Raw genomic sequence first — 8,742 nt, forward strand, 5'->3', positions numbered from 1 at the left:
GTGGGCAAACTCGGTCCTGCACAGTTTAGCTCCAACTCTGATCAAACACACCTGCTTATAGATATTTAGTGATCTTGGAGACACTGATTAGCATGTTCAAGTGTGTTTGATTAGAGTTGAAGCTAAACTATGCTGGACACCGGCCCTCCAGGACCAAGTTTGCTCACCCCTGCTCTTGAATCATCTCAAGCGGTGGACATCTACATTTTGACTGGTTGCTGCCGAACTGCGTCATAGCTCATTACCATAAGGTTGACATGATTTCAACTCTTCTCGACGCCCACACCAGCGAAGACGTGCTGCGCTGGTTTTCGCCGCTGGCTCTCGTTGAAATTTAATGACTTCCAGCTATTTTGACGCTCTCGCCGCTTTTGATGTGAACGCCCAGTAAGTCGCTTGTATTGTGATTGAGGCTTAATAACTTTGCTATGTAACAAGTTCAGGTTAATCAATTTAGTGCTGTAAAATACGTGTTATGACTGATTTTATCTTAAATGTGTACTTGCCTGTGAGGAACCTCCCAAAAGACTGGAAAGCCAAGCATGTCAATGGAAACAGCCACCAAGGGATGACATGGCACAAATTATTTTAATTTAACACAGAGGGGTGTCTTGATCTGCATATAAGATAATGAAGATTAGTATGAGGATATTCATTTTTGCCTTTTAATTTTTCATACCATTAAAGCAACAACAAAAAAGTTGTGTTATTCTGGAAAATATCATGAAATTTGCACAGATTTTACACAAATGCTACATATGAGTGAATATATATATATAATTTGAGCAAATCTTGGCATAAGGATTTCATATCATTGTCACGTTTTTCATACCTGATGAATTTGAATCACTGAATGCTTACATAAAGACTATATACTGTAGTAAAGAAAATGTATGTAAAAATATGTATTATATTGGTAAAGTGGATAATGAAATTGCACTGTAATTCCACATATTGTATTTTTCCTTGCAATTTAATTTTCAAATCCATGAATACAAACACAGAGTAGCAGTACAATGACAAGACATACCACATTTGTCATGTAACACTAATGTTTTGTCCTCCAGAGGACAATAATATCCAAGCCGACACAGTAGAAGCATTCATTAGTTTGCACTTCTCATCCGCAGCATATGCCAAAAACATGGAGTCAAATGATACTTGATAAGGTTTACTCCACTCTGAGGCAAAAACAAACTTATCTTCTGAAACAAGCTGTCAGATAGCAAAGATTGAGATAAATATAGATGGAGCGAAGGCTGTGGAGTTGCGGGACATTTCTTAGGTTAGAAGTACTTATTTCACCAGGATGAAATTATTTTGCCAATGGCAATTTTATGCTTCTGTGAGTTTCTAATTCCCTCTGGCTCATGCTAAGTGTCTCAGCAGTAGCATCCATCTCTCTCCTCCTCCTTCATTTTTTACTAACCCCCCATTTACCAGGTGACAATGGGTTGACTCTTCCTCCATCTTTCAATTTATTATATATATATATTTTTTTTCCTCTCTCTCTCTCTCTCTCTCTCTCTCTCTCTCTCTCTCTCTCTCTCTCTCTCACACACACACATACACACACATAGTGTGCACAATTAACAGTCAGCAATCCCTTTCTCAGTCGTCAACATGGACAGGATCCAGGCCGGAGGTGCACATATGTGAGGTACTTAAGGAAAATGCTGACTGTAGAGAAGAACAGAGCCCTGTGGAGCACATCTGTGCTTCCAGCTCCCCAACATCCAGCAATGTGGAAATGAAATGGTGTTTGCTGAACGTAAAATGGAGCAATTGAACAGCATGCCGTAGCAAGCAGTTTTGGTCAAAGACTCATCTTTTGAGCTGGCTGTTACTTTGTGAAATGCCTGTTGAAATTTACAGAAGCATACCCGCCTATGGGAAAACCTACTGGAGAACAAAGTACCCGCAGAAACGCTTGCTGTTTGCTGACTGCTACGGACAGTGCATTTACAATGAACTATGTTTGAAAATGAAGGCCAAATACAAAGCACAGTGATAAATGTTAGAAACAAAAAAGTAAAGTAGCACACTACTATTCAAACATTTGAATTTTGTATATGTATATATATATATATATATATATATATATATATATATATATATATATATATATATATATATATATATATATATATATATATATTTATAAAGACTCTTATGCCCACCAAGGCTGCACATTCATCGAAAAAATGCAGTAAAACTTTACATTTTAAAACTGCCATTGTAGGGTCAGGTAAGAAGAAAAAGATTTCAACTAATTAAAATAATAATTTATTTAACTTTATAAAAGAGCAGATAAACTCAATTAACAATCAACTAAAGGAGAATAAGCCCACACAAAATCTGTGCATGCAGAAATCCGCAGATTTTCAGCTCATCATTAAATCTATTTACTTGTGTAAATGTGTGTAAATTTATATTTATTCAGTTTTTAAATTAATTTCGTTAATACAATTGACTAATATGAAGGTGTTCATTTGATTTATTTACAATAAATAAGTTTGTAAAATAATATTTTTTCTTTCTTTTAGTAGATATGATAGACTTGCTTTGTTTACTAAATAAGTGGATCTAGATTAATATGCATTGCAACCATTAAATAAAAGTTAAAAAGCTATTAGTTTTTATTTCATATATTAAGATTTTAGTTACGATACTCCCAAAAAATATTCCTGCATAAATCCACTGATTTTTTACAAAATTCTCAGCAGAAATAGCAAAAAAATGTGAGCAGATTCTGTCTAGCACTAGGTATAAGCAGAAATGGCAATAGGGGAATTACCAACCTATGTCACACATGACGTCACAGGTTGAACTGCACTTACTGGTTGCAAAAAAAAAGACAGGTTGCAATAGCAAACATGTCGTTTTGTGTGGTAGGATGCCAAAATCGAAAGTCCAAAACTAAAAAAACTTACATTTTACCATACACCACACACACTTTTATTGCCAACCGCAGACGTCTTTGGCTAACAGCCATCAGAAGAGCTGAATGTAGTGAGGACCTAATTAAAAATGGTCGACTCTACTGTACTGTTCTAATTTCATATCAGGTGAGTTCATGTGCTGAATTATACACATTACTCGTTTTTGATTGCAGCAATGATTTCAGCAAAAACAGTTTAATATGGTTACTTAAAACTGCGGACCCTGAATGCTAAGAATGAAATGTAAAATGTAAGTTCACATACCCTGCCATACAGGTGCAGTTCGCTGTCAGAACGCTGTTGTTTTGCTTGGCGATCATTACTCAGGCCTTTTTCCATGTCTTCGGCTAGGCAGAACCTCGGTTTTTAACACTACTAAATTTTGAATCTGGTAATCATGGAACATTATTCCATTTCGTCTTATCCAATATCCATTGGGAGGGTGCTGTCGAATATGGATGTGTCAAAGGAACGCCGCTCACTTTAATGTTAATTTTGCAGAATAACTGTACTGATCACTGAGTGACAAGCTGTTATAATACGCTGAAAGCATTATGTAAATAATATATATGAAATGTAATCAATATAACTTATCTTTAATACAACAACAAACTCTGTACCGCATCGGATGTTATTTCCTCGCTCCTGTTTTTTTTTTTTCCTGCAACTTCAATGCGTGCGGATCCTGAATGTTTACAAACCGGTAATTCGCCTATAGCTAAATCAGACATACTGTGGAACAACATAATCAATGAACTAATGAGTTATTATAGTATCAAAAAAAAAAAACACATAGGGAACATAGGAAACAGGAACTAACATAAACAACAACAAAAAATAAGTACAATCTGAAACTCCAAATAGCAAAAGCCTGAATTTTTGTTTTCAGAGAAAAATACCTCAGATCATTCCACAAACAGCATTTCCTCTGATAGGAAAAAAAAAAGTTTATCCTACCACATGGATACTGATCAATAAGACAAATAGGGACAATTTGATAATAAAGATTGGACTACCCAAGAACTTCATGGGCCTATTTATAACCGTTGCTATGTCCATTGAAATAATGATTCTTTTGCATTCCTGTAGGCTAAAATCCATATGTCTTTTAATGTCTTATAAAGCAGACTGAATGAAGAAAGGCCACAGCATTTTATTGAGTGAGCATTTTGGTTCAAGAATAATCCTTAAGTGCATTTTTATATGTAAAGTTCTCTTAATTGTTCATTATAATCTCTTTATAGTCATTGTACATGTGCTCCTATGCTATCAAAAGGATCAGAGTAGTGTAAATACCACACTGTCCTTTCATGTAGTGCTGCAGTATTTTATCGCACATTGATGTTTTATTCAAATACCATAACATTTTAGAGGACTTGTGCTATATAAATATTTCACTTTTAGCAGACTTAATTGGGTTTTCATCGAAGACTAAGCACACAGAAATTACTAAATTAAATGCACGGTCCCTCTCACTGTTTTCATCCCAGGAACTAAATGCAGAAAATTAAATTATGTTTTGTTGGTTTTGTCTTTATTTCCATAATGTGGGATTTAATGTAATTGCTACACTAAGAGTGGGATTTATATTTACATTTATCATTTGAAATTCAGATGGGTGCCTTTGGAAACTTGCTGACATAAATGGAATCCATGAAACTGCTACACAAGGCTCTTTCACTTCATTTAATTACAGAGAAAGGGGATCATATGTGTAAAAAGAGACACGGTGGCTCTTTAGTTAGCCTATGGAAAATGAAAAATAAAGGTCAAAAATAGACAACCATGTTGCGGTTGCATTTTAAACAGCTGGCTATACGTTTACATTTTTATTTGAGTTAAGTTTTGAAGAATGTAACATCACATATTCACACATTAAAATAAATTGCATAATTAATAGGACATTGTAAACTCAATGAACTGAAATATTCTGCCAATTTAAGCACTTTTTAAGGTCTATTACAAGGCACTAGTAGTGTTGAATATAGTTTACACACTCTCTAAGTTTCCTTTGTGAAATGTAGCTTTTTGATCTCAAAAATCACAAGAAAAAATGGCATGCAACAGAAGCTTTTGTTGTAAGAACTTTTTGTTGTAGCTTGGATTACGATAAACATTTTTGACCAGAGTTTCAAGATTTCTTTTGGATTTGGGGATCACTCAAACTTCAAAGAATCTTTTGGCATGTATCTTACACCACAAAGCGCTTACATGCCAGTCTTTAACGCAAGAAAAGCACTGCACCCGGACACACTCTACACTGCAGTCTTTCATATTCTGAGACCAATAAATTGCACACTGGACCAATTCGTAGTACAATTTAGTAGATACAAATTTAGATGCAATGATGTCTTCCTTGTACATTGTGGTACATGTTGTACATTAGCACAGTTATTAATAATAATAATAATAATAATAATAATAATAATAATAATAATAATAATAATAAAAATATATGAACATTTATGAAACAATCATAAAACACATTTAAAAATATATTAAGCTTTTTGATTATTTTGGGGAAATGTCACTGAATACCGTGAGGTTAAAGCAAAGACTTTTCATTTGAAATAAACATGTTTTTATTTCTGAATAAAGAAGCTAGCTTTTATTGCTCATTCTTCCAAGACTCTTTCCATTCCCTCTGAAGTTAAATCAGTTGTATTTCTCATCATTTACGTGCCGTTTTCCCTGATGTTGTTTTTTTCCTAAGCAGCAGTGTCATTTACCAGAATAGGGTTCTTCTTTTATTTACATAAACGCCTCTCAGTGTTGCATCTCAAAGCTGTTTGTTGACATTGTTTTCCTCAGAGTTCCTATGCATTGTCACTTCTGTTGTCACATCTCATATTGCTCCAAATCCCAGAGCTAAAATGGGTGGCACACACATTTAAGTGATGCCAACTGCATTCTTAATTGTGAACGAACGCTGAAAGTACCAGAGCAACATATTCTTTTCCTAAACAGAGTGCTGCTAGATTAAACAAATTCCATTACATTTTACTTTTAAAAACACTTTCTTTTTATACAGATTTTTTTAGAAACCCAGAAACATAAGTTCAGCTCTTCAGATGGAGACAGATTGTTTTAAGTGTCTCTTATGAGTACCAAATTACCCTCTTACAGAATAATAATCTCATCTCTGCCAGGCAGAAACCTTGCATATTTGCATTCAAACCCACAATACTGAGTTAATTTTTTACTTCATTTTTAAGTTTTAATTATTTAATTTGATCTATTCTACAAATCAGTGGTATTGATTTCTTATATATATATATCGATCTGTGGGATGTACACATTGCCAAATGCTAAGATAATTAAATTATTAAAAAAAATAATTAGTAAACCTTTCAACTCCATTGGCTCTTGAAGCTGTCATTAAACCTTCATAGCCTCTCACTGTCTTTATTTTTAATGAAGTACCCCAAACAGTTGGGAGTTTCTCAGCTTGTACAAAATGCAAAGGTAAATAAAAAACTGATTGTTTTATCTTTTGCCATCTACAGTAGTCATATAAATTATTGCTTTAAAGGTGCCATTGTATGAAAATTTGGATATACACTACCTGACAAAAGTCTTGTCGTCGATCCCAGTTATAAGTGCAACAAATAATAACTTGACTTCTAGGTAATCGTTTGGAAAAGTGGCAGAAAGTAGATTTCTTCAATTAATCATCTGTTGAACTGCATCCCAATCATAACAAATACTGCAGCAGACCTATTGGAACCCACATGGACCCAAGATTCTTACAGAAATTAGTCAAGTGTGATGAAGGAAAAAATCATGGTTTGAGGTTACATTCAGTATGGGATATATACAAACACATTAACTGCGTCAGGTGTTGAGCTGCTGAAGTGTCATTAATATTCATCATGACCCTTCAAAATATGGTCAAAACCAAACATATCATATTAGGGAAAATTCCCTAGGGTTGGAAATGTACCTGTAATATCATTTCTGGAGAATTTTTGCTATTACCCAAACTACATACTTTTTATTTACATATCAGAGAAGAATTTATCGTATTGTATCAACACAGTCTACACTCTAAACATAAATGCTGGGTTTCACACAATTGATTGGTGTTGGGACAACATGAAGGAGTTGTTAACTTATTAGTTTTTTACAAATTAAATTGGATTGAGCTCAAAACAATTAAGTTGTCCCACACAAAAAAAAATGTGTAGTTTTTTATTTTATTTTAAATTAGTAGTTTGAACAAACATCAACTGTCATTTTTTGAGTTTATGCTATAAAATACTTTTAATAGCTTTAAAAACCAATTTTGGTCACATGTTAACAAGAACAGGAGTATATAACAATAAACGTCATGAGCTGATGAAAATGTAATGCCATACATTGACTCTGATACAGCCATTCCAATAATGGATAAAACGAATCAACTAATCAATCAATATATCAATACAGGGTTTTTCTTTGTAGCTATGAACACACAGTAAAAGATTTATATCTGACAGCAGTTTTGAATATAATCAAATAATAGTTCCCAAGAATTTGACCTTGTTTTACAGTAATATGTTTAAGCAAGAGTTGAAATTTTGAAACTCCTTACAAATAAAAGATGTAACTGGGTTGCCTGATTGCAGATACTGCTATGTAGGTCTGTAGTTGGAGAAGCTTTCCAGTAGACAGTCCATTAGACTTTGTAAGATTGTAGTATTGTTGAGGGAAGAGGTCCTGGTTGCCTGCCGCAAAATTCCCTTATGGCATGATTATGTCTTCTAAAACATCAGATGCAAAACACACGCTTTTACTAAATCACCATCCCGCATTAAAGCAGCCCACTGAGACACTGTACTGTCACATCTCCAAAGCAAAACATTTTTTCCCCCCTCTTCATTCAAGACGACTCTGATTTTGCAGCTCAGTGCATTGGCTCATTTATGTAATTTAATGACTTTGGACAAGTTTAATTGTTGCTGTACATCCATGTGCCAGATTCTCCCTAGTGTCAAGGTCCGGAATTCAACTATTGCTTTTGATCCACGAGCCTGTTGTTTGTTAAGTTCCAAAGAATCTCTTTGAGGTGTCGTTTAACTGAATTGTTAATATCAATGTATTAATCTTTCCAACCGAGAGCTCCCGATTTTAATCACAAATGGAGTCCTGTGGCATTGTGAGATGTAATCAAGCTTCACCTCTGGAGTAATCACAGGGTGCTCTCTGACACTGAGCGAAGGGAAAACTAACGTTTGCATGAATGCACCGAGACTTCAATGCATGCTATTTCAGTCCTGCACATAGCATCGTTTGCTGAGAGAAGCCCGGCTAGTTAATTCTCTCTGCTTTGCCCTTTGACTTGTTCTCTCAGGTTTAATTAGTTCAGAGTACACTTTTCAATCAGCCTTTCTCAGCTGAGAGTCAGTTAGAAAGGTTCTCTTTTCTTGTTCACAAATTTCTGATTAAAGCATTAAAGTCTCGCTGGCTAATTAACAAGATGTGCTGGTGTGCAGATGTGTTTGGACAGATCTAGCACAGGACTGATCCACTTGTTCTGGTCTCTTCGCTATCCTTGAGTGCACGAAACCAATCAGCCAGAGGTCTTTTGTTAACCTCTGTGAATAAACAAATGCAAAAAACCCCCATATTGTCCGGACGTGCAGTTTAATGTGCCCCATTTACATCAAAATATTGTAATCCACTAGGATTTGAGTTCCTCTTTGATGGCTGAGTTAAAAAGTAAGCCGACTTTCTCTGCAGTAAGCAATTCATTCCTATTTCCGCACAAGACTGTAAACATTTCAGTAAGTTATTCATTTATTAGCCTCATCATTTTGCT

The sequence above is a fragment of the Danio aesculapii genome, chromosome 7 (genome assembly GCF_903798145.1).
Source record: "Danio aesculapii chromosome 7, fDanAes4.1, whole genome shotgun sequence".
Lineage (NCBI taxonomy): Eukaryota > Metazoa > Chordata > Actinopteri > Cypriniformes > Danionidae > Danio > Danio aesculapii.